Source organism: Miniopterus schreibersii (genome assembly GCF_964146895.1).
Source record: "Miniopterus schreibersii genome assembly, chromosome: 10".
NCBI lineage: Eukaryota > Metazoa > Chordata > Mammalia > Chiroptera > Miniopteridae > Miniopterus > Miniopterus schreibersii.
In genome coordinates this window covers 10932054-10958642 of record NC_138110.1, presented here as the reverse complement: position 1 = coordinate 10958642, position 26589 = coordinate 10932054, and the positions used below count along the sequence as shown (strand labels likewise).

General features: G+C 50.7%; 1 long non-coding RNA gene across 2 annotated transcripts in view; it reads right to left on the bottom strand.

The window, feature by feature from the left end:
* Positions 1–26297, bottom strand: part of LOC308562760 — a 41240-nt gene extending 14943 nt beyond the window's left edge. The window contains exons 1-4 of one of the 2 annotated variants that reach the window (XR_013999678.1): positions 26237–26297; positions 24080–24190; positions 21305–21509; positions 11950–12827 (exon numbers count right to left, since the gene is read on the bottom strand). This is a non-coding gene — a long non-coding RNA (uncharacterized lncRNA). Of the gene's footprint in view, positions 1–11949; positions 12828–21304; positions 21510–24079; positions 24191–26236 lie in introns of those variants that run through there. The other variant, XR_013999677.1, reaches the window with a different exon arrangement.
* Positions 26298–26589: the final 292 nt, after the last annotated feature.

Genomic DNA, 26589 nt, shown 5'->3' with positions numbered 1-26589 from the left:
TCCGAACCCAGCCCCGTGGTGCCTGGAGGCCGGGGAACCATCACACAGCCTGTCCCGCATCGGCGTGGGGAGCTCTGTTCACCTGACCCTGCCAGTCACACACCTGCTCCTATGTGCTCTTGCTCCCGTCCTTTTCATGCCTTTATCTAATCTGTCCCATCAGACTAAAGGCCGAACCACATCTCCTAAGGCACTTAAAACATACAAGGCTTCTTCTGGACGGAGGGTGGGGAAGGCTGTCAGGGAAATAAATTTTCAGGTCGGGGCTTGCCCTCACAGGCCCGGTTTCTAGGGAAACCACTTCCCTGACGTTACCACCTCTGCCAAGGTCAATGTCAGAGGGGCTGTCCTCAGTACAGAGCCCTCCGGACCCAACCCCAGGGGCTGAGTCTGCAGTGACAGCCCTTCAGGGACCTGGTGCTTTCTCACTTCCTAAGTGGTGCCAGCTGGTTTCTCTGCCATGTCACCAACAGAAACAGAGAATCTTTCTCGAACATCAACCATCTGAAGCGGGGTGACATGTGCCAGAATACAGTCTGTAAATCAAACTCTGAGCCCAAACCACTTCAGAGTCATCTGAGAGCACTTAAAAGTAGTCTGAGTCCACATTAGGCAAGAAGACTAGGCAATGGCAGACTTGATGAAGGTGTTGTGAAGAAATTGTTTTCATTTTTAGCCCCATTTCATTTTAGCTTGCTAATGACTACCTGTGGGGTCAAGCAAGTGAGGATACACCCCAATCCCCCTCCCAGGCAGTGGAAAGGTGTCCGCCTGGCCAGCTGCCACGAGGAGAAGGGCACCACATACCCAAGGGTTTCCCATGTCCTTGAAGGCTAACAAGCCTCACCAGGCTCTGTTTGCCCTGGGTCTGCAAGCAGGCCGTTCCCAGCATGGTTCCCTCCCGTCCCCTCTCTTCTGCTAGGTAAGGCCCTAGCCTACCCTGGCCGAGTGCAAGTAATAAAGGCGACATCTCTCCACGCTGTTCCACTGACTGCTGTTTTCAGACTAGCAAAGAACAGAGTGGCAATCTGGGGTTGGAGCTCCTACAAGACACTACCTTTATAAACAGGGTCCATATTGCTGTGGTGTCTGAACCCTAAAATTAGTAAAGTCACCAACAGGTGACATAGGCTTTAAACTTTTCCCTCGTGGAGACAGCATGCCTCCTGGCTGCAATAGGAGTGGGGGTCCACAGCTCAGCCCCACAAAGCCAGCCACACACCTACCTCCATAATATGGGCCACGAGCCCGGCCTGGGTGGCCATGTCCAGCTCTTGGATCTGGTTTATATACTCTACTCTCCTCTCGCACTGCAGAGGGGAACACGTGTTAATGGAAGCATTTGCCACTGAGGCAACCTGGGCCCTTCCCACCCACAGGAACAGTTTCCAAACGAACTGCCCAGCCAGCCCCTGGCTTCCTCTTTTGTAACCAACAATTTGTCCCTTGTCCTCCCTACAGTCCCTTACCCTGGGGGTTTCTCTAGAACTTGCTCTGACCACCTACATCAGAATCACCTGAGGAGCCATCACGCAGAAGACACTGGAGGTGAAACACAGAAATCTGCACCTGAAACAAGCTCCCCAGGGCATCTTAAACAAGTAAAGATCAACCACACCGAGTGTGCCTGAGCAACACGGTGTTGCTCAGTGCCTGACTGTTGTCCCAGGCACCGCAAGGTCTTGGGTTCAAATGCTGCTCAGGGCACACACCTGGGTTTCAGGCTCCATTCCCAGTCGGAGGCATGCAGGAGGCTGCTGATCAGTGTTGCTCTCCCATCCATGTTTTACTCTCTGTCTCCCTCTCCCTTCCTCTCTTTGAAATCAAGGAAAAAACACAAAAAATGAAATAAAATAAAATGAAGAACACCTGCTTCAAGCCAGGGTGTGGCAAACTATATCTTCACAGGGCTGCATGGTAAGAATATCTTAGAGTCTGCCGGCCATTTGGTCTCACCTGTGCCACTTTGGTGTGAGAGCAGCCAGAGGTAACACACAGAGAAACAACTGAGGCTCTGTTCCTGTGAAAGCCTATTTTCTTTTTAATATTTTTAAAAATATACCTTATTGATATTGAGAGTGGAAGAAAGAGAAAAAAATATATCAATGGAGAGAGTCATTCATGCCTGCCTCCTGAATGCCCCCCACTGGCCATTGAGCCTGCAACCTGGGCATGTGCCCTGACTGGGAATAAACCGCCATCTCCTGGATTATAGGTCAATGAAAAGCTCATTTCAAACACAGGGGGTGGGTCACACTCAGCCCCCAGGCTGTGTGTGGTTTCTGACCTTTGCTCTAGGTGTCCCCACACCAGGGACCATTTGCTAATGGCACCTCAGGCTGAGGAAACCCCACCTGCTTCTTGCCAAAGGTGCCCTGGGACAAGCAGTGGCTACCACCTAATGAGTGGTCCCTTTTCTCAGGAAGCCTGGGATGTTTTACGTTGCGCTTCAGGCAGCTTCCCTCCTGCCTCACTAAGGTGGAGTCTAATCCCCACAAACCCCAACACGAGATGGCTGAGGGCAGGCCTCCTCCCCTCTTGCCCAAGCCCTACCTGCACAGCGCAGCCCAGCATCAGCATCAGCAGTTTCCTGACTTCCTCGATACTTCGGCCTACATTGAAAAAGCAACATATTTAATTAGGCTCATCTGATTATAAAATCTCACTGGTGAGACACTGGTGGTTGTAGGGGGGAAAATCAGATGAGAAAAAAAAATCCTTTGTCTACTCAGTGCTTCCTACCTGGGTGCACACAGCCCATCTGTTTTCTACTTGTGCGTTTGTGTATTATTTAAGGCAAGCGAGAATTCTGTGCACAGCTTTCACTCACCAGATAGCGGATCTTTGCCGATCATCGTGACGTTCGGCAAACGCATGACTACGAGCTGCTCGAGAACATCCTACAGAAACAAAGAAGAAAAGTTACCACTGAGAACAGGAAACAAAAATAAAGAGGCATTAAGAAAATGACAGGATGAGTGTGCGGCCACTACACGGTCACTATGAGCAAGCCACGTGTGAGGAAGGAAAACTTAGGATAGAAACCATGTGAAAAGTCCAAGCTAACTGCACTTCTGCCTGGATCAGAACCAAATACGCATCATGTCTGCTTATGGACAGAGACCTGGGGTCAAAGAAGATGTGTTAATGCCAGGACCGCAGGGTCAGCTGTGAGTGTCTTTGTAAAAGATGTCTTTATTTTTATGCTACGGTCTGCTTGTGCAATTGAAAATACAGAATGAAAATGAAAGAGGTGCTGCTGGGTGTCTATAACCGATCATGCAGGACGCTGGCGCTCAGCAGGTCTCCGGGACACGATGTGAATCAGGCGGCTTCTCTCCTGTACAGCAGCCCTTCCCTGGGAGAGGGATAAGTCACAGCTAATCTGCACCCATCGGAGAGCTGGTGTGGGAGACCAGCTGCCTTCTGGCCCTCAGACCAAGGGCCTTTGACAGCGGGCCCAGCCACCAGCCATCAGCCAAGTCCCTTGCCGGGGTGTCTCTGACAAGCCCTCCTGGCAGTGTGGCAGCTCACACCCGCACCCACCGCTGCGTTCCCCGAGGGCCTCAGGCCAGGTCCTCTTCCCTGAGCAGATGGGACTTGGATCTTACAAATCAGAAGATACAAATTAAATTTTTACAGAAGACAAGGAAGGGGGTAGGTTCCATAAGCATTCCTGGCCTCACGAAATTGGTTGTTATAGAAATCTTCACTGACAAAGCAACCTTAAACCTTTTAAAAACAGGTTTCCAAATTTTCTCAGGAGTCTCTCTATTGCATAGCTCGCTGAAACTCTACATTCAGTATCCTGCCAGCAAGCACTGATAAAGGAAAAGGGGATGATTACACAGCAGGGCCAATGGAACACCCTACAGTTTACTCCTGTCAACAAGCTAGAGGCTCGTCGATGACCGCCCTGGCCCAACATAACCCTCGTGTGCTCCCATATTTCCTTCCACCCCTTGAATTGCTGCTGTACAAAGACTCGCTGAGCTGTGGCCAAGAACGTCCTCCAGGTTCCCCACGAATTCCAGCCACTCCCAGTGTGACTGGTGCTGGAGGCTACATTGGCGACCCAAGGCTCATCTCTGGGGCTCTCACAGCACCAGACACCAGTGCTTTGTACACCACACAGCTCAAACAACATTTGCTGGAAAAGTAAAGACATCGAACGTCTGAACCTTCTCACAAGGTAAAAAGAAAAAGATGAAAATGACAAAAACACACCAAGTGTCAGCAAGGAGATGCCTAAATGTGAATACCATTTCCTCCAGGATTCCCGTGGGGAAAGGTTTGAGTGAAGACATTGCTAGGGGCAAAGAGCAACTGTTTGAGTGAAGTCGGTGTCAGGGGCACAGAACACCTGGGACACCAAGAGCTGCCCTCACCTGGTAGAAGGTCTTGATATTTGTGACCAGGATGCTTAAGTTCTCAGTCCGGAGGTTAATATCATTGTTCACCTGCTGGTTGATGGGTTGATATCCAGGCCTGGGATCGCTAGGGAAAGAAACATGGCAATGGAAATGGCGTCTCCCCACATTGGCCACACCTCCCTTCCAGTGGCATGTAGTCCTCTCCAAGTCTAGGCTAGTGTGAGGCTGTAAGGAGTGTGGCTCAGAAACACAGGCGTCCTTACCGAGGGGGAAACCTTAGTCACTCACAGATGCTCCTGACCAACCCGACACATTTTGTAAGCAGACACTGTCCCTTATAGTTCCTTGATCCCCAAAAAGTGTGATTTGTGGTGTTTTTTTTTCATTTCATTGCTTAAACCACATGAAATAGCTGATTTTGAAGTTAATTGCACTCTCTACAGTTCTAAATGTCCTTCATCAATCAAGCTGCTAACACACTGTCCTGCAGTTCTTCCCACCCCAACGAAGGGCGGCAAAGGCCCTTATACTGAGATATCACTGGCCCAGGGGCAAGGACCCTCCCAGAGCAACTGCAGGTCTCCTTTTACAACCTGAAAACAAACTTGAAGACAACTTACATTTCTACCATGATCTGGTTAAGAAAGATGCCATCGACCAGACTCATGTAAACCCTCAGGTTGTCATCGTTGCTGCCTTCAAAGGGTCCCAAGGTTTTGACCTGCAAGGAGCAGGATGCAGAAAGGCAGGAAAAGTCACCCCACGCACATTCTGAAGCTCGTCAGGACAACCGCGGCCTGCGGGCTGAGGGGTCACCCAACGCCCACCCATGCTTCAGTAGGCTCCAAGCCCACCTTTCTTCAGGGCCCCTCTCCCTGCCCTACTCCAGGCAACAGATTCGAGACAGCGGGAGGGAAACTTCCTCCCCACTTTTTCCCAGTGTCCCAGAACGGGAAAGAAATGAAAAATAAAAGGAACTTTTCAACAAATTACTCACATCTGATCTATTACAAATCACTGTGCCCACCGCAGATTGTATACATCCCCACTCAGACGTCCCTCAAGGCCCACCCGTCACCGTCACCACCATTCACCACCTGGTCTCAGTTCAAAAACTACACAAGGATACTTTCTGGGGAGTCCTTTACCTGAATGGCCAAGCGACAGGGGTTGGGGTGACCACTCATAGCTTGTCTCCTCCTGGAATGGCAGCCCAGCACCCTGATGGGAACAGGCCCACCCACTCCCAGCCCAGGGCTGGGACGCTGCAGGGGGCACACGCTCCCGAGTTGGAAACGCCTCCCGACCCCAGGCCCTGGTCTGGACCCCACACCTGCTAAGAACCTGGCGTGCTGGGACTTCCCCGGGGTCCCAAGGGGCAATAGTTGGGTCTGTAGGGACCACAGGCAGGCGGGAGAAGGGCCGGAGCACCAACGTAGTAGGGAGCCTGGCTACTCACCCACGCGATGAGGGGGCTGTGAAGAAAGAGCTCCAGGAGCTCCCTGCTCTCATCATCCATCCTGAGGCTTCGCCTACTGTGTTGGGCCCAAGGTCTCTGTACCAGAGTCTCTGCGCCCGACGTCTCTGCACCAACTGGCTCTGCACCTACTGGCTCTGAGCCCAACTGCTCTGTGCCCCACCTTCCACTGTTTCTATGGCCACTGTCCCCATGCCCGCATCCCATAAGCCTCTGCGCCCACATTCCAACTGGCCCTGGCACTCAATGCTGCCCGGCCCGGGCCATGGGGGCTCACGCCCCATGCTAAGCATTGTGGGGTACATTAAAAATGGGGCTCTCTCCCCATGCAACTTAAGATCTATCTGGGCACATAAAATACAAAGAAACAGAAAGGTTATATATCTACATTGTAGGATTGTAAATGGAAAATAGCCACTTAAACCTAACCTTGTGTATCTCCATTTTTTAAAATTATTTCTTCTATCAGCCGAATTACAGAAAGGCGATCAGTTCCTTTAAGCAAGAGTGTATTCATTTTATTTTGCTAAGTCTTGCCTAGTATCTCAGCTTGGGCTTGCTGCTCCCCATCGACTGTGAATGGCGACGCTCCAGTTAGTAGTTCATACATCAGGACACCTAAACTCCACCAGTCAACTGCCTGGAAAACAATTTTATAGAATATTAATTAACATGCAATTAATAGGAAGAAAAACGAACAAAATAAAGCTGCATATTTAGAAGATATTTTAACAAAAAGATTTTGTACATAGCTTTCTCTACAAGGAGTATTCAATTAGCATAAGCAAGAGAAACAATTGGAGAACAAATATGCAGGTATCCTCAGAAAAGATTTTAAACATTTAGTCTGTCAATCAATGAGCTAAAAGTATTGTAATTATTTTGTAAACTAGTAATGGTTCTCCTTTGGATAATTAAAAATGAGTATTTTAAAACTTTTTAATTGATTTCAGACAGAGGAAAGGAGAGGGGGACAGATACAACATCAATGATGAGAGAGAGTCAGTGAACCTGCACACCCCCTGCTGGGGATCCAGCCTGCAATCCAGGCATGTGCCCTGATTGGGAATCGAACCTCGATCTCCTGGATCAACCTCTGAGCCACGTTAATGAGACAAAAAAAAAAAAAAAAATTTCATTTAAAAGAAATTAAAATTTTTTAAGAACATCAAATCTTTGGACTCATGATGGGGGGTGGAGGGGGGAATTACCGATTAGCATTTTTATTAATTATCCAGTTGCAATAAATATTATAAAATTATTTAAAGTCAAAGAACAAAAATGAAAATGTAAAAAATCCTACCTATAGGTGTTACTTTTTTCACACCAACCTAAGTCAGTTCTTATAGAGCATATCTCATGAACGGAATGGCCTTCATTTGCGGAAAGCATGCTGAGATTTAAAATAATGTAAAACAAAATGGGAACTAACTGGGAAACAAACTTATAAATGTAGTTACCAGAACTGAGAACTGAGCAAATTATATATAATTGAAGGAATCCTGATCTACTGAAAAATACTTTTTATAATTATGCAAAACAAGATTTCAATAATAGTTGAGATTGTGAGCTTATGCCAGTGAGATATTAACTGGATGCTAAAACTTTATTTTATTTATCTATTTTTCAATATGTCTTTGTTGATTTGAGAGAGAGGAAGGGAGAGAGAGAGCGAGAGAGAGAGAGAGAAACATCAATGACCAGAGTCCCTGATCGACTGCCTCCTGCACGGCCCCTGCTCGGGATCGTGCCTGCAACCCGGGCATGTGCCCTGACCAGGAATCGAACCTGCAGCTCCTGGGTCACAGGTCGATGCTCCACTGCTCAGCCACGCCAGCCGGCCGGGCTCCATGCTAACATCTTCAACTCTCTGCTTCCAAATGTCAGGGCCAAGGCTTCAGAGAAATGATGCAAAACCCATGAGCCTAGACCTATTTTACAGAGAAAACATATCAATGACATAGAAACAGGCTCAGGCCGACTGAAACCACAGGAAGTGAGTGCAAGGCAGGCGCGGGGACCAGCGCGCTGCACACTGTGTGTCTCACGGGAGCAGCTCAGAGCCATCGCGGTGCTCCATGGGCTCCCCGTAACTTAGCTGTATTCTGGCCCTCAGTGTGCAGAAATTCTAGGAGCAATATAAAGTTTTCTTTCCTAAAAACGGGTGCCATGCCTTGGCCTGTGTGGCTCAGTTGGCTGGAACATCATTGCCTACACCCAAAGGTTGTGGGTTCAATTCCCAGTCAGAGCACCTATCTAGGTTTGGGTTCAATCCGCACTCAGGTATGTCCGGGAGGCAACCCAAGGATGTTTCTGTCTTGCATGAATGATTCCTTCTCTCCCTTTCCCTCTCTCTTTCCTTCTTTCTAAACTTAGTGAGCATATCCCCGGGTTAGGATTAGGAAAAAAATTGGTTCCATTAGGTCTTAGAAGGTAATTTTCCAATTTGAATAGTTATCAATTCTTACCAAATTTCCCAAGAGTTTCAATGAATACCTTGAAGCGAACTAAACCAACAATTCAATTATTTTCTTTATATGAGCACTTTTCTTGCCATGTGAGTGAGAACCTCAGAATGTTCTGTTGCTGGATTGGAAACCAATTGACACAGCTCTACAATCTGATTCCTAGTCATGAAAAGTCGAAGGACAGGCTTTAAACATGATAAGCCATCAGCAAACATTCTCTACACTTAAAATATCTATGCTCTGCATGAGGGGTTTGGAAAGGGGATGAGGGAGAGGGGATGCAAAAAATAGTCAGAATCCCTTATTTGGAGAAAGTTATTCATAAAGCAAAAGTGTTAGGAAAGAACTAGACAGGCCTGCACCCTTTAATACAGGAAAGAAGAGTATGTGACCTAGCCCAGCCGGCGTGGCTCAGTGTGGAACAGCGACCTATGATCCAAGAGATCTCAGTTGGGTTCCCGGTCAGGGCACATGCCCAGGTTGTGGGCTCGATCCCCAGGACAGGGCAGTAGGGGGCATGCAGGAGGCAGCTGGTCAATGAGTTCTCTCTCCCTCTCTCTCTCTGAAATCAGCAAGGACATAGTTAAATATATATATATGTATATATATGTGTGTGTGTGTGTGTATATATATGTGAGTCAGGCCTCTTCAAGGCCTTAATTTTGCATATAGGAAGGAAAGGGGGGAGGGAAAACTGACCTCTTTAGAGGGCTTAGGAAAACAAACTTAGACTATCTTGGATTATCTTTTTCTCCGAGGATTGTTACGATGCTTATGTCTGTTGAAGAGACAATCAAGAAAGCCTCCAGCATCTCAAAGTTAAAAGCAGAAATTGGGAGGAAGAAAATAAGAAAGATACCCTTTTCGAGGATCTTTTAGAAAGCAAATATCAACCGCAGGTGAAACAGCCAACGATACGTCTCATGTATTTTTGTAAGAAAAATCAGTAATGTCAATACACACTGACCAAAATCATCCTCATGATGCAGACAGCAACACGGGACACTTGGTGCCCTCAGTGACACCTCTGTACTGTATTGTACTCTGGCTCGGCTGTGTCCTAAAAGAGCAGGGCCCATGCTACAGAAAATGCATGATTTTTGTTTTCCATACAGTTGCAGCTGGTGCTTTGCTTAAGATATAGACTCTTCTCATGGCAATTACATAAAAATTATGACTTGAAGAATTAGTTGCTTTTGAAGTTTCCTTTAACAAAGACTGTTACTCTATAAAACAAAAAATTACCCTCACCAACAAAACCTGAATAAAGGGAAACCTAGAATGTCCTCACCTTCCTATTATCTTTTGCCGCCAAAACACTAGATATCACAGTGTGTTCATATATAAGAAGCAAAGGACAGAAACATAAAGACAAGACAACAAGAAAGGGGACTCTGCTGAAGGCTGTGCCTGAGTTGTTATACTTTGGTTATCACACCTAAGTTATTACACATTTTAGAGAGGTATATAAAGAAGTGTCAGAAACAGAACACACTCTGTCATGTCCCCAATCTCCCCTCTGACCGTATCTGGTGCCACATATTCAATAGTGCCACGAAACGAACATGCTCGTTCAGCCTGAAACACACAAACAAAAAGGGATTTGATCTCAAGCTGGGATGGTAAGTGACAGAAAGGAAGTTCATGCTCCATGTCAGTGGTTGAGATGAACTGCTATGTGCAGCAAAGCAACGTAGTGGCAGAACCCACCTGAGAGACCCTCTCCTCACCAGGACGGACCATCAGGTACAGTCTGAGTCCTGGGTAAGTGAAGCCCTCCTGGCCTGAAGCTCGCGGCCTCCACTCACCCGAGCGCCACCCGCCAGCTCACGAGTCCACCGCCCGCCCTTCTTCTCTGCCTGTGTGCGGAGTTCAACTCCTGCTTCCTGTAGCCATGCTTTTCTGTAAGAGCGCAAACAGTCCAAGAGGAGTAACAGGAACTGTCTAAGGCTTTACTACGGATGACTTTATTTCCAGCCAGGCAAGACTGGAAAACACTAGAAAACTTGGAGGGGAAGGCAGGCCAAATGCTAAGGAGGGTGACAGGGAACCACAGGAGGGAAAACCTGTCCTCCCTCACCGCCTTGTCTGGGTTTGGCACTGCTAATAGAATGTCTAGTGATGGCGAGCAACCTGTTTTGAAAACAAGACTTTCTCATAAAGACAGCTGTTTCTCCTTCATAGAGCTTTAAAAAGGGCTTATTTTTATATCTGCCAAAAATTAATCTAAAATTCTGAAGGAGCCCTGGCCAGTGTGGCCCAGCAGTTGGAGCATCAGCCTGTGGGCTGAAAGGCCTCGGGTTTGATTTCAGGTTGGGGTACGTACCTGGGTAGCAGGCTTGACCCCTGGCCCAGGGCAGAGCGCATGTTGGGGGGCAACTAATCTATGTGGATGTGTGTCCCTCTCTCTCTGCCTTCTTCCTGTCATTCAAATCAATAAAAACATTTAAAAAAAAAGGGGGACATCCGCTCCCCGGGCTGACCTTCGGGAACACAGGGCAAGGCTGCCCAGTGCGCGGGGACAAAGCCATTGCGGGGGGGCCTCTCCGTCCCGCCAGCGGGGACCAGGCAGGTCCTTGCTCCTCCCTGGGGCGTCCACGACTCTCTGGCCTCAGGCCCTGCAGCGCCCTCCAGGGCGGCCCGGGCGCTTCCCCTCCCGGTTCTGAAGCCCACGACCCGTCCTCCAAGGTCACCAGCGCCTGGAACAGGGCGTCGGCCACCGACCCCCGCTGCCCGAAGGACGCGCAGTGGTGGGACCCCTGTGGCCCCCACGAGGAGCGTCGGGCGGCTCCACGAGGGACAAGGAAGGTCGGAGGGTGAAGGGCAAGGCCTCAGGTCCCCACCACACGGGGGTCGACTCCCGCGGAGCAGCGCAACCCCACCCTCCGCAGACCCTGAGCAGGAAGGCGCCTGGGCCCCGCCCCCGGCGGCCTTGGCGGCCTCTCTAGGCTGCAGAGGCTCCCTCTCGGTGGCCCCGCCCTGAGGCCCCCGGGGTCCAGGCCTTGCTGGGTCAGAGTGCAGGGGAAGGGAGGCCAGGCGGGCTTAACCCGGGTTTCCACTGTGTGTGAGTCATATCTATTTTTTAATTTAAATCTACCTTCATTGAGTTGAGGGAGAGGGAGGGAGAGAGAGAGAAACATCAACGACAAGAGTCATTGATTGGCTGCCTCTTGCAGAAACAAAATCAAAGCCCTGCTCCTGGATTCCCAGTGTCTCTCATCTCCATCGCCTGCTGTGAGAAGAGTTCAGCCTTGTCTTCATCAGGCCCAGAAATAGCGCCAGTGCCCAGACATCTTGCACCATTTGCTCCGATTATGTCATCCCAGCCCCAAGCCCCTGGCACTGTGCCCAGGCCCGGGCAGCCTGCTGCACGCCCCGGAGGCCTGCTAGGGCCGCATGTCTGCTACAGGGAGACCGTGCACGGGAACAGGGCAAGCCCCGTGTTACAGGGCCAGCGAGCATGTCTGAAACTGTTGAAGGCACTTTGGTGCCATTGAAGCACTTCACAGAATTATTTTAGAGGAAGCTCTTCACTTTACACTTTAGTCTTCTTCCACTAGCAAGGGTTCAGAAAAATAAACATTCCTCTATCATTTTTTAAAATGTTTTCCTTGTTGCAGAGAGAGGAAGAAAGAGGGGGAGGTAGAAACATCAATGATGAGAGAGAATCTGATCGGCTGCCTCCTGCACGCCCCCTACTGGGGATGGAGCCTGAAACCTGGGCATGTGCCCTGACCAGCAATGGAACCCTGATCTCCTGGTTCATGGGTCGGTGCTCAACTACTGAGCCACACCGCCTGGGCTTATTTACCACTTTTTAATGTAAAAACAGTCTTATAGCAATGTTATAGAAGTGGTAGTATTCCCCTACTCTGTTGGCTGAAGGTTAAGCTCAGAGACAATGAATGTAATAAATTTATTTAAACTCTGTAATCATGAATGTATTAAACTACTTAATTAGTTTAGCCAGTCTGGCTCAATGCTAAGAGTGCCAGCCTGAGGACTGAAGGGTGCTGGTTTCCATCCGGCCAAGGACATATATACCTGGGTCGCAGACTCTATCCCAATCCCGATCAGGATTAAGGCTCTGCAGCTGCTAGTCCAGGAGACCAGGCAGAGGCAGCCACGGTCCACACTCACACCACAGGGTGTGCTGGGCCCACCTGGTTCAAGGAGGAGCTCCAGCTGGCAGGTGTGCGGGAGGTTGGGGGCATCGTGGCTTGCTGGGGTCTGCCCAGAGACAGGCTCTGGGGAGGCTGGGTCTGCCTCACGGGGTGCTGGGTGGGGCCTCGGCCTCAGCAGGTCTCAAGGTGGGCTCACACAGCCCTGGCTTCAGCAGCTTCCCCTCGGAGGTGCTGACAGCCATCTTCATGGTGGGGCCGCAGAGCTGGTGGGCATCCCGGCCCCTTCTCTCCTGGTAGGGGGTCTTGGCTAAACTCTAATGGTTGGGAGATTATTGGCCTTCCTCAAGAGGTCACTGAGCAGGTCATCCTGGCAGCTGGGAATGTCCTACAGAGAGCAGAGGAAGAAGTGAAAGGCCCGAATGAGGGCCACGAGGGTCCTCAGAGAGCCCTCTTTCACCCAGGATATCCCCGATGCAGGCCACTTGGCCAGAAGTGAAGTTTCCCGCTTCTGTTGGGCCTTTCACAGCCTAGCTGGGCCCCACCACACACAAAGCCCTTGGTTGAGATGGTCAGCACGGGGCCACACATGGGTCAGGGAGAAAAGCCAGGTGTCACTCCGGCAGCCCCCCAACTTAACCAGCAGGAAAACAGACCCAGAGAGGGAAGCCATTTCCAAAAACACATCCACTGGATAGGAGGGTGAGAGCTGGGAGGCTGGACACAGCCAACGGTTTCCAACTGCTCCTCATTCCAACCAAGCTCAGCGGGAGGCAGAGAGCTGCTGGGTGGACTGTCCTCTGTTCCTTCTCAGGCCACCAGCTCAGACACCTGGTGAGAGCTTCATCTTAGGCCACAAGAAACAGAAACGAGGCCAGCAGCTCCTAAATGCCAGACTGACCTCACTCGAAGGCTTCACTGCCACCTACACCTTTCTCTTGATCTGACAAGGGGGATGTAGGAACGGCAAGGTGGGCCACCAAGGGTAACTCTGGACTGTGTAGGGGACGGCCACCCCACAATTGTTCCCTTTAAGCTGCTATCCTGGCTGAGCAGCCTTATGCGGGCCAGGCTTCCAGTATCCAGGGAACCAGTGTCCTTTCCCACCAGGCTGGCAGCACGCCAAGGCCCCCAGACCAAAGTCTGACCCTGCTCTGGAACCTGCAGCCCTCTGCCAGCACCTCACAGCCTGGAGGAACCGAGTGGAGGTGTCCCCTGAGGTGGATGGACACCATGAGGAGAGGAAAGGAAGGAGTGCATGCGGAGGAGGCAGGGGTCACCAGCAAGTGGAGTCAGACCCCAACTAGACATGTCAGGGAAAGTCAGTCTGTGGGACAGCTCAGCAGCCCAGGAACCACCTGCACCGGCCAACAACTCCTGACCCAGGAAGACATCAGGGCCCACAATTGACACACACACAGTATGCCCTAAACGGGGAAAAAAATCAACCTTCTCAGTGACGAGTGTGGGGGAAACACCCTCCCGGCTGCCCTGTACCTGCATGAGTGTCCACCACAGCCCTCGGGTCTGAGGGTGAGAGCGGCTACAGGGAGGGGACACTGCCCTGGCCGAGAGCAGGCTGCCCCTTCCAGGCCTGCAGACCTCCCCTCCTGGCCCACTCTTCTAGCACGTTCAGTATCAGGTCCCTGTCCCTGGGATCATCAGTGTCTATCCCGCTGCACACTAACAACTGCGGGACAGGGACTAGTTTCCACGGTCCCTGCTAACAGCTGGTGAGCAGCTGAGCTGCACTGAGAACCGAGGACACACCGGGAGATGCTCTGCTTCCCCCCCAGCCAAGCAGTCTGCTCCGGATTCACCGGGTCCACAGGGTACCCAGGTCCCAAGTGCTGGCGCGGGCCACAAACAGCAGCAGCTGGAAAACACCAGTTAGCAAGGTCATGTGGGGTGAGCCACAAATACTTGGTTTTCCTGAAGGCACAGAAGCAGAACAAGTCCCCTCTTTGAGAAGGGAAAACTTGAACTAAAAATCCACCTCTGCCTTTGAAAAGGATGTGTCCCTAACAGGCAACTGTGATACAAATCAACGGCCTCCACACCACCCCTGTATCCTGGAGCCCTCGCTGCACACTCCTCGCCTCCTCCTCGGGAAGAGAAGCTTGAGGAGCCAGAGCCCTGAGGAAGGAAACCCTCTCGTCCGAGGGTGAGCCTAAGTCGGGCTGCGAGTGAAACTTCCGAGAGCGGTGGCTGACCCCTCCTGTCGTCATCCTCCCCCAGGGCGAGGATAGAGGGCTCCGCGGGTCCAGCTGTGTCACCCCAGCCCTGTCTCCACCCGTCAGCTGGAAGCGTCTATGTCTGTGCGGATCAGTGCCAGCACCATTCAATGTTTTACGCAGTGGAGAGGGCAGGAGACGACCCTCACTCCTACACTTACTGCTGATCAGTTCAGAGACTGGGTCCCATATGAACTCTCTAAGTCTTTGTTTTAATTAAACATTGAGTTTCCCACCCTTCTAGGAGCTTGTGTTTCAGAAATTACAAAAACCCAGAGCAACTTTTAATTTTTGAGAGGGGTGGCATAATTCACTGTTTCCCTTCTGCAGACATTTGTAATAGGCCTAAATCAGATGCAAGTGTTTCTAACAATTTCTGAGATGAAATTTACATCTTGGAGCTGCTCTGGGCAACTAACGTCCAGGTGAGGACAGCGCGACCTTCCTGCAATCAGTGCTCTCTGCATGGGTCGCCAGGCCTTCCTTCAAGCAAGGACAGCCAGAGCTTCCAGAAGGAGGGCACTCCATAGGTAGTGACTTCCCCATCACTGGAGGCATGTAAGCAGAAGCTGCATGTTTAGGACCCTCGGAGGGCAGGGAAGGAGTGTGGAGGAACTGTGGGTGGGTCCCCCGTTCCCACTCTAGCATTACAACTCTACTTGTACCCATTGTGTCAGTGGAACTTCCACACAGGAATTAACAGGAAGGACAAGTCCTGTGAATGAAAACAGGCATGAGAACCGAGGCTGAAGGGCACAGCACACCCCCCACTCACCATGCTGCCTGCAGTTGGTGAAGTCGAGCTCCAGGAAGCGCTCACAAAGCTGTCATCTGAAGTCTAGCCTATGGTGAAAATAAGGCTGTGAGACAGGGGACCGGGGATACCCATGGCGAAACAGGCCTTTTGCCAAACGGCCACCTCTGACTCGGCCCAGCGCCTGAGTGGTGGTGGGGTCCAGCACCTGGAGGAGGGAGGGACGTGTGGACCGTCCCTTAGGACCTGCCTGTACTCTCCATCCCCCCATTTCTCCTGCTGGGACAGCCTCCGTCTCCAGACTTCTATTTGACTTAACTTTAAACCAGGCTTCTGCCTGTGCAATGACTGGGACTCCAAACGGAGGCAGAGTCCAACCTCAGGGTAATGCACCAAAAGCAGAGGTGCTCCCCGGGGCCTTGTTCTCTCAGGGGCCGGACGAAGGACAAGGAAAGAATCCAGCACCTGGGAGAGGAAGCTGACTCCCTAGAGACTGAGCCCTGCACCAGCAGCTCCTACCAGGAACAGTGCACAACCCCTGGGCCTCCAGTCACTACTCTTTCCCTGAGAAGGGCTACAATTGCCTGGGCCTCAAACGTGCTAGTTTCTCTCTGACAGCAGCCCCAGATCCCTTTCAAAATGACTCTAGGGCCTTCCCTCTAGCTGCTCAGGACCGGCCTCTAGACAGTGACGTCACCTGCCCAAAGACACAGCTGCAGGCAGAGCTGAGTCGGAACCTGTGTCTTAGCCTAGCCTATCTGCTGACCACACTTCAGTTTGAGACGCCCTTCCTGCCTCTGAGAGTTGGGGTCCCCAAGGACCCTGGGCTGCAGGTACTCATCCCTTTGGGTTTGGACGGACCCATCACTCACTTGGGGTGAGGCCTGGTGCCAGGAGATAGGGTGTAGTGATGGCTGTAGACAAACAGGTCTGGAAGCCCAGCTCTGATGACCAGGACTTCATGGCTGGGCAGTGGACGCCTCCATGTGGTCAAGGCTGCCTCCACGCAGGAGCCTCGCTTTGGTATTTGGTCCCGAGGGCCTGAGGCAGAGAAGGACGGTGAGAAATGGAGCTGCAGGATACCATGCCATGGCGAGGCTGTCACACTGAGGCCTAGAAGCATGGGCAGCAAGGCACGCGCACCACAGGAACAAAAGCTGAGCTCGCGTCTCGCAGGCTGTGCTCTGCAAAGGAGGTCAGGGCTACAGTCCTGCGCTGGGGACCCCGAGACCCAGGCCCTGGCCCTGGCTCTAATAATGGATCCCACTTGGCACCCTGAGCAGCTGGGAGAAAATAAAGGACAGACTCAAGAGGCTCAACAAAACTTTTCTAAAAGGTCAACACATTAACTACTGGGCACAGCTGCTGTGTAACTGTGTGTCACTCAAATCCCTGGTTTAAAAGGACCCTGAGAGATGTCTGCTCAGGACCACAGTCAAGGCCCTCAAGTTCCCCAATGTGCACCCTGCCAAGGGGCCTCCCTTATGTTCTCAGAAAGGAGTTTGTTGCCTCCCTACCAATAACTTAGTTGTCTGGGAAGTCTCCACCTCTGCATGATGACACCAGTGACTCTGTCTCTGCAAAGTGACACTGGGGTCTGTGTCTCTGCATGGTAATACCACCTGCAAGAATGAGTTTACTTGTAATTCTGCTTTCCTGCAACATCAATTTTCTACTGTGAACGTAGACTCTTGTTAAATTTAAATGAAATCCTAATTTAAAAATAACATTGGGGTCAAAAAGGAAAAGATCTTCAACTACTTAGAAGTGGGAGAGAAGACTGGCTCTCTAAGCACTAGCTGAGAGTTACTGTAGCTGCAGTTCCTGGGAGCATCAGGACAGCGCTGTTCTGCACAACGTCCTGCTCCAGGCAGCCCATGGGCTGTGGGCCCGGGGAAACCCCCACAGGAGGGATTCGGGCCCCCCCCACACTCCCCCAGGGAACTGCACCCCTGACCCTCAGCCGTTCAATGTCCAATTCACTGGGAAGTTTTAAGCACCCAAGGCTTATGGCTTGAAATCAGGGGGGAAAATTGGATTTTGAAAGATAACCTTGATGAGAAACAAGACTCAAGTCTGGTGGAATGAGTCACACGGGCACCCACTGGGAGGTGATGACACCAGGAGCAGAGGAGAGGCGGCGACGGGTAAACGGCACTGATGGCAGAGAAGCCACGAGCTTCCCAGAGCTGCCGGGAGACAGGCGAGGGGAGGACAGGACCCGGCAGCCCAGGAGTCCGAGCAGGTGCATGCGGCCCAATCGTGCCACTTGACTTGAACAGGGTGACGGTCACCTGTTCACTTGTATGGTTACCCTGTTTTTATGGTGGTAATGGTTTTCCATTTACAATACTGATAATCATCTGTCCCTTTAAGATAAATGTAAGTAGACATGATGAGTCGATTCAAGGAGGTGATACAGACATGGCAAAAGTCATGGAGATGATACAAGGATGACGACAGGAAACACTCACTGCAACAGTCAGTGGCCCCTGTGGACCAGTGTCCCAGCCCTGAGGGGGACTGCGTGCTGATGTTGTGTCGGTCCACTGCTGCTCTACTACCGGCATTTGAGATGTCAGAGGACCTCAGCACGGTCATAAAACATCACTCTGGGCTGAACCCTGGATTGGCAACCTCGATCCAATTCTTCAAAATACTAGAGTGGAGAAATAAATTCTTGAAAACATGGAACACATCTATCTAAAAAGACTTATGTGGAAAAGCCACCGATTCTATGCTCTGAAAAAAAAAAGTGGAACAAAGGGCAGCAGTTTTGAATTTAGCTGCCCAAAAATGTCTTAAAAAAGAATCTTACTTGACAGAGGCTGTACATATTGGGAAGCACAGTGAAAGCTGATCAGTTCTGCTTTGCACTCGGGCGGGCAGGACATACAAGCCTGCAGGTGGGAGAGACGAGGGACAGCACCCGGCCAGGGGACTGACTGAACATGGCCATCCCGGCCCAAGGACCCTGTGCATGATGTCCCAAGGCTTCCCTGACACTGTGCTGTGCTGGAGCAGAGTCCAGAAGTGACAGCTCATCTTCTCTTTTGAAATCAGAATCCACGTTGGCTGCTTTAAGCTTGGCTCGAATTGGGGTCAGGAGGAGGGGTCCACTATGGGTCATTTGGCCTTAACGTTTTTTTTCAATTCCAAATTAAGGAGGGGACATGAAGAAGGCACTGGTAAAGGGAAAGGATTGGAAACCTCCAGTGTCTGAGAAAGGGAGAGGCTAGTTAGGAGAAAGGAGAGGACGGCCAGAAGCACAGGCGTTTGGAGAAAGGCAGGCGGGCCGCTGGAGGCTTGTCCGTCTCCTTGCCTTTGCTTCTCCCAAAGGGACTCTTTTTGCACTGAGCTGCTACATTGCTATCGCCTGGAGGAAGGAAAATACAAAAACAGAAAATAAATGGAATGAATAACAAGGAATCTGCTATATTAGCTACATGTGTAGGGAAAGCAGAATCCGGTCCAGTCCAGGAGAGATGGAAACAGTGCCCAGGGCACAGCCAGAGCCAGGACTCGGGAACCACTGAGGGTCGGGCTCAGTTTGGTTCATTCCAGGGCGTCCTGGAGCCAGTGCTTCACTGAGCAGGGAGGAGAACTCCGAGTTCCTCAAGGAGCCGACACGTAGGCTATTTCCAATCTCAGTGAGAGAAATTACTAAATCAGAATGGGTAGTGATTTAGGACCCAGCATTTCTTACTCTTCCATTTTAGTGACCGGCTCCTGACAACTCGCCTCACACAAAACTACCTCCTGCGCCCCTTACAAACCTCGGACACTCCCTGGTATGTCTGTGGCCTGATGTCATGAACGGCCCACCTGAACTTTCACTAAGAATTCTCATCCATCTAAAACAGCCTCCTGTGGCAGAATGAGTTTGAAAATACCTCTTTTTGACACCAAAACGCCCTCAACATCAAGAATTCGTCCAGTTTCGATCCCTATGAATCCTCTACTCTAAACCTACACTTTATGACGTTTAAACTATAGGGTCGCATCGGAGAAGAAAATAGGTGTAACTTTCTGAACATGTCAAATACATTCACATCATTGATTGATCCCATTTCAGGTTTAGGATTCCAGTCCCCAGCAGAACTTCCATTATTGCCACCCCATGGCCACAGCTCACACCGCAGGATAAGGGACCTTCTTCTCAATGCTGGTGCCCCAGCTTTGTTCAGCATCCTGAGGGACCAAAGCAGCTTCAGCTGCAGGCAGTGCTCACACTGGTTGAGAGTTCAGGCCTCGTAGTCCGTCAGACCCACGTTCGGACCCCAGCTCTAACACCTATTCTCTGGGCAAGTGCTTAACCTTGTGGAGAAGGGGACAGTTTGTGTGCCTGCCTCACATGGCAGTTAGGACTGAATGAGATAAAGCGTGTAAACAAGGTAAAAGGGTGCTGAGCCCAGAAAGAGCACCCATTACATGGCTGCTGTTTTAATATTTACCACTAACCTGCTCATTTATGGATCCAAACAACAGTTTGCATCAGCCAAGCATTTCTTTCTCTGAAAAATTTGCTAATTCAAGTAGGCTACTTAGAGTTCACTAACTCACCTCAGACAATATGAAGAGTTGAGGTGAGAAATGTCAAAAAATTTAAGAAGCCAGCATGAAAACCTGAGGCAAGAGAACCTCTCTAGATGTAACAAACACTAAGCTTCCTTGTCATTTACCTACACATGAGTGTTTTACCAAATTCACTTCCTGTAAAGAATGGGAATGGAAGCATTAGTCCCCAAATAATGTGTAATGTCTACACACATCATTTTTGCATTTTGAGTGGCACACCAGGACTTGAAGTGGTGACTGTCACCCGTCAAGGCTGGGTACATGTCACACTCAGGAGGTGACTTGTCACCGGCCCTCATGCTGCCACATAAGCCCCTGAAAGTGCATGAGTCTTGGGCCCGGGTCTGTTCTTCAGAAAGTCCTAGTATCCTTCATAAAGTTTCAATTTCTCAGGGTGCATATTTGGCAGGATTATAGGTAAATAATCTATAAAATGATATTTAAAAGTTAATCTGATAACTCCACCATGTTTAAGGCAACAGCTTTCTTTAATCAGTTCTAAGATGCACAATTATCCCCCAAACCTACCCTCTGAAATCAGGACGTGCCTTCCAGAGTGTTTCAGTCACTGTCCGCAAGGTGGCACTTCTGACAAAACAGTCACTGCCAGAACCAATTCATTTTCTTTTCCTGTGTGCACAACTGCGTAGCTTATAACTGACAGCCTCTTACATTTGGGAACTACATGGAGCACATGCCATTAGAAACCCATTTCAGAACCTCTAGCAGACGTCACCCTCAATGACCAGGTGCCCGCTCTCCATGGTTGCAGGACTCGAGGCCAGATCAGGTGGGAGAAGGAAACAGGACCTGCTTTCCACAGTGACGTACAGATCAGAGCCACCCACGGCCTTGCTCACAGCCTTGCTGAAGACCCTGCGTATGTCCATTAGTTATTTAATGCACCGGGATCTCCCTATAGAAATGGCTTCTTCTAGGCCTGACAGCTACAAGGAAACCCAAACATAGGCTATGGTGCTTCTCCGTGCTGGCTGTGTGGACATCAGCTCTGGAGATTTGCGTCCCTCCCACCACAGACACGATCCGTGAGGCTTCTCATGCTAAAGTGACTACATTGTTCTGGGACAAAACTACCACAACACTGCCTGGGTTTGCATTTTCTACTTGATTGGTAACATACCTAAGGAGGCAGACGTGTGTGCATGGAGCATGCCCCCTTCAGGCTCCTACACACTCGTGTGCACATCCAACACTCCTTCTGGCTGGTTCTACCTTCCCAGGAAGGAGACCGGAGATCCCACCCTTTACTACCCACCTGCAGCCAGGTCGCCCTCCTACCTTTTCCTGGGAGCCTGCTGTGGGCGTACGGGTCCTTTACCAGTGGGAGCAGGATGGGATGGGCTCCCGGGGATCCAGTGGACAGCCACTGCTGTCTATGAAGGACAACTGTCGTTTTTGGGAACCCGCTTTCTTTCTTTTAAAAAAATTTGAGTACGGCTTCGGCTGTGAAATATGACTCCTCCCAATGGAACAAAGGTCTGAACTGTAATGCAGATACATTAAGCAGAGATAAAGAATTCCTGTTTAACAACACACATCCATATGGCTATGTATGAAACTCTTATAGGCACTTTGGTGCCATTCAAATACTTTTACAGAATTATTTTAGGGGAAGCTCTTCAATATATAATTTGCTCTTCTTCCATGAGCGAGGGTTAAGAAACATAAGCTTTCCTCCGATTTACCATTGTTTAAATGTTTTTATCGATTTCAGAAAGGAAGGGAGAGGGAGAGATAGAAAAATCAATGATGACAGAGACTCACCATTGAGCTGCCTCCTGCAAGCCCGCTACTCGGGATCGAGCCTCAAACCCAGGGATGTGCCCTGACCATGTATCCAGCCATGACCTCCAGGTTCCCGTAGCGATGCTCAACCACTGAGCAACACTGCCTGGGCCTACTTACCGCTTTTTAATGTAAGAATACTACTCTAACAACGTTATAGAAGTGGTAGAAGTACCCCACTCTGTTAGCTCAAAGCTAAGCCCAGAAACAATGAATGTAATAAATTTACTTAAACACTGTGATCATAATTGTATTAAAACTACTTAATTAGCCCTGGCTGGTGTGGTTCAGCAGTTCGAGCATCAGCCCATGCAATGAAGGGTCTCAGGTTCAATTTCTGGTCAAGGGCACGTACCTGAGTTGGGGATCCCTCCCTACCCCCAGTTGGGGCTCGTGTGGGAGGCAACAAGTCCATGTATGTCTCCCACATCCATGTTGCTCTCTCTCTCTCTCTCTCCCACTCCCTCCTTCCCCGCCACTCTCTTTGAAAAGTAATGGAAAACATATCCATGGGTGAGAATTAACAAAAAACAAAACAAAATTTTTAAAAAAATCAAAATACCTACTTTAGTATAATGTGTACATATATTTAAATAAAAAAAAAATGTGGTGTATCTATAATTCATTTATTTCTTCTTAAGTATCACGTAAACTTAGATTACTATCCACCTAGAAACTGAAAGTAGCAATTCAAATATGTGTAGATCTCCAAAAAATTGCTCTTTGCTGGCAGAGCGTTATTGCATAGCTAATAAAAATCACATAACAAATGTCATAATTTCTCTGCTTCCTCACTTCCATACCAAATGCTAATTTTGTATCAATCTACTGAAATGATGAAAGTTAAATAAAATTTACTTCATACAAATTTGTGTATAAAAATTGATGAATAATTTGAACATGGTTGGACATGTTTAGACACAAAAAATGAGTGTATCAGAAAGCATTAATCTGTTCACTGAATCATTTAAAAAGAAATGCTACAAAATTACTTTTGAAAAAACCACCAAACTGGTCACCAGGCTTGGCTGAGAGGTTGAGCATCAAACCCATGACCCAGGGGACTGGGGTTTGATACCCAGTCTGGGCACAGGGCTGGGTTGCAGGCTCGATCCCCAGCAGGGGGCGTTCAGGAGGCAGCCCATCAGTGACTCTCTCATCACTGATGTTTCTCTCTCTCTCTCCATCTCCCTACCTCTCTGAAATTAAAAAAAAAAAAAAAAATTTAAAAAACCCAAAAACCTCAAACTTCATAAAACTGGAGTTTAATGGACAAAGCATCCAGAGGGCTCCTTGCTCTGGCAGAAGTCTCAGGGGATGCCATCAGCTGAAGCACCATAACGACTTCCCTGAAACAAGTCATTTCTGGCCTCCTTCATGCCATTAGTGAAGGTTTAAGTAAGAAGTGCACCAATAGCCTCATACCTCCAAGTCTAGTACATTCCTGACATGCTGTAGGTGCTTGGGGTCTATGGCTTTTGCTACAACTCTGATATTCTGTCGGAGCCAAACCATGTGGTTATAGAGGATCCTGGTGTGGCACAGGAGGACTGGGCGGGGGGCTGGGAAAGCCCTGTAACAGCGCCGAGTTGTGGCAACACAAGGAACGAGGAACAGTGCCCACGGCTCCATCACACTGCAGGGAAGAGTGGGACTCGGCTCTGTGGGAGGGTGAGCGTGCCTCTCAGAAATAAAACCCTTACTGCGAAGGCTGACTCCCTAAGCAGCGGGTGCGTGCAGGGCCGGGAGACCCGAGGAACAGAGGACCCAGAGCCTGAGCCTGTCCTCTGTCCCTGCCCCCAGTGCCCAGTATGACCTGCACTTTCCACCTGCCGGGCAGAAGGTAACTAACTAACCTGTAATGAGCTCCTGAGGACACTGGCTACTTGCAAAACTCACTAGAGCAGCTGCAGAGGCCACCCGGCGGCAGCTGGAGAGTGGAGCCGAGCTGCAGACACACAGCGTCTACCCCACACTGCTGTCGCTGGGGGACCCTCACACCACAAAGGAGGACTCATTTGGGCGAGTGCGTGCATCGGAAAGCACGAGTCCCATGTGTAAAAGCCCCAGTGAGGCGCCAGGCTGACGGGAGCAGGCGCTGGAGCAAGGACATGCTGGAAGGCCAGGCCAGTGGAATGAGCACCGGCCCAGGAGACGAAAACACGTCCCAGAGCCCTTCCACCGCCCATGGTCTGGGGACCCTCACACAGCTCCTCAGGCTTTGCTGAACTTGCAAGGTGGGGTTCAATCAACATCTGTCCTACTTACCGGGCTGGGAGACCGCGAGGACCGCCATGGTGATGACATGGAGCCTGCGGACCACACGGGAGTGGGGCCTATAGCACAGCTTTGTGGCCAGGCCAGTTCTCGGGAGTGGGGCTATCAGAAGGCAAGAAACAAAACCTCACCATTAAGGTTCTGGACCATGTAAAGATCCAAAGGCATCCCCAAGTTCTTCCTCAAACAGCAATACCATCCGCTATGTAAGCGTCACTGGCTCACATGCTGACCATGCACCTCCCTTCGTCTACACTCCCCGAATTAGACCTGTTCCTTCAACAACCCTGGGATCAGCTGTCCTAAAATAATTTCAAACTTGTTGAAAACTAGTATCTAAATTTACATGCTAACATCAAAATCAATCCACTGCTCACTATCTCCTAGATTATCAACTGCAAGGATTACAAATTGTCATCACTGACCAACACTCCCTGGACACCTGAGTGACAGGCCTTTAGGGAACATTGGTAAGCGCCATCCTTGCTGTCAGGGACTTTAAACCTGGTTGGAGAAAGCACACCAGTGGACATGGAAACGGCTACTCTTGAGACACCCTTAGTTCACACTGCATGTCAGTTACCTCAACAGGCTGTGATAGGAAACAAGGAAGAGTCAAAAAGAATGTTCTAAGAAAAACTAGAGCACTCAGGAATTGCTCACACAGTGCCGGGTGCCACGGCACCAGTGAGAGAAGGGAAGGCGGCTCCTTCACCTAAGATGGGAAGAGTCCCTGACATGCCCGACCTGGACAGACAACCACCACAGCGAGAAAACGAGGAAAAGCCTTGGAAGCACAAGTAATAGATCTAAAGGCAGATTTTAAAATACAGCAGCCCCCCTTTTATCTGCAAGGGTGCATTCCAAGCCCCCATAGATGCCTGAAACTGCAGACAGTACTAACCTTTACACACAGACCATTTCACTTCAAGGAAGCACTTGAAGGTTTCCTTTTGGCAGATCGAAATCGCCAGCTTATGTTTTGGGGCCACTGTAAGTGAAGTAAGGGCTATTTGAACACCAGCAGTGCAATGCTAGGACACCTGGTCTGAAAACTCAGACATCATGGCTATTCTGACTCAAGGGCAGGTGGCAAGTAAAGCATCCTGGACGGAGCAGGACAGCCCGAGATTTCGCCAGGCTTCTCAGAACATCGCACCATTTAAAACTTCTCAATTGTTCCTTTCTGTAACTTTTCATTTAATTATCTTTGCACCACGGCTGACAGCAGGTGACAATCCACAGACAGCAGAAGTGAGGATAAAGGGGACCATGGTGGTGGGAAGTTAACAAGCAATTCCATTGGCTGCCTTCAAGGTGCCTGTTGGGGTGAAGCTGGTTTCAGGGGCAGGGGAAGGCCCTGCAGGCCTGCACTGCTGTGTCCTGGCTTATGACCTTGACCTTCCATGTGAGGCTCTTCAAGCCAGTGTTGCAGACTAGCTCAGTGCTTCAGAAAGACTGGCTCCAGGAGCAGGTGCACAGAAAAGGCCAAGGTAAGGGGAAGGGGTCCAGGACAAAGCAAGGGCGAGGGGAGTGGCAGTCAGGTTTGGAGCCTGAGGCAGTAAATGCCGAATGCAGGTGTCCCCTTAGGACAGCGGTGGGAATGGCCACTCAGTCCCCCGGTTGAAAAGCCTCCAGAGCTTTCCCCCTACTCTTCATCATGGGAATTTCAAGACATGAAAGTAGAAGAATAACCGATTCACCACGCGCAGCTCCAACAGGAACCCACCACTGTGCCCCGTGTCCCGCCCTCTGTCCTCATCATTTTGCGGGAGCCCCTGGGGACTGAGGCCCTGCACAAGACTCCTGATCTGCGGGCAGCATCCTCCAGGAGTTTCACTCCTTCCCGCACCCTCCGCAGAGACTCTCTCCCGCTGCCCCCCCCCCCCCCCCCCCCCCGCGCTCCCCTTGTTCTTCCCACTTTCCTCCCTTCCTGGGCCTCCTGCTCCCCTTGCTCTGCGCTGGGTGCAGCCTCCGCTCGCCCTCCCGGGGCCTCCTGGGCGCCCGACTCCCCGCGTCCCTTTCGCGGGCGGCCTGTCCTCCCTCCGACTCACCGCTGCTGTCCCACCAGCCACTCCCGCGCCCCCCCAGGGCTCCCAGGACACCGTGGGCCCCCCGCGGGGGAGCTGAGCCCTGGAGCTGGCTCACCTTCCTCCAGGCTGTTGGAGGCCAGGCGGGCTCCAGCCCCTGGACCTGTCGCCCCCCTCTCAGCCCCCGGGAGCGCCCGTTTGGGGGGGCGGGGGGGCGGGGGCTCTTGCGGTTGGCTCTGGCGGGGGCGGGGCTGGGGCCTGGGGCTACCGTTGGGGCCCTGAAGGGGTTCCCCGTGCCGGGGGCAGCGCGCCTTCCTCAGCAGGAGCTTGTCCTTCCTCCGACCTGGGGGCGCTTCCTCCCGCCTGGAGGGGTCCGCTCCCCTGCTCCGCGCGTGCGGCTGCCAGGGCGGGGGCGGGGTGCTGGTGGCTGGGCCTGAGGGGTCGCCCGCAGAGCTCCCCAGGCTCCAGCTT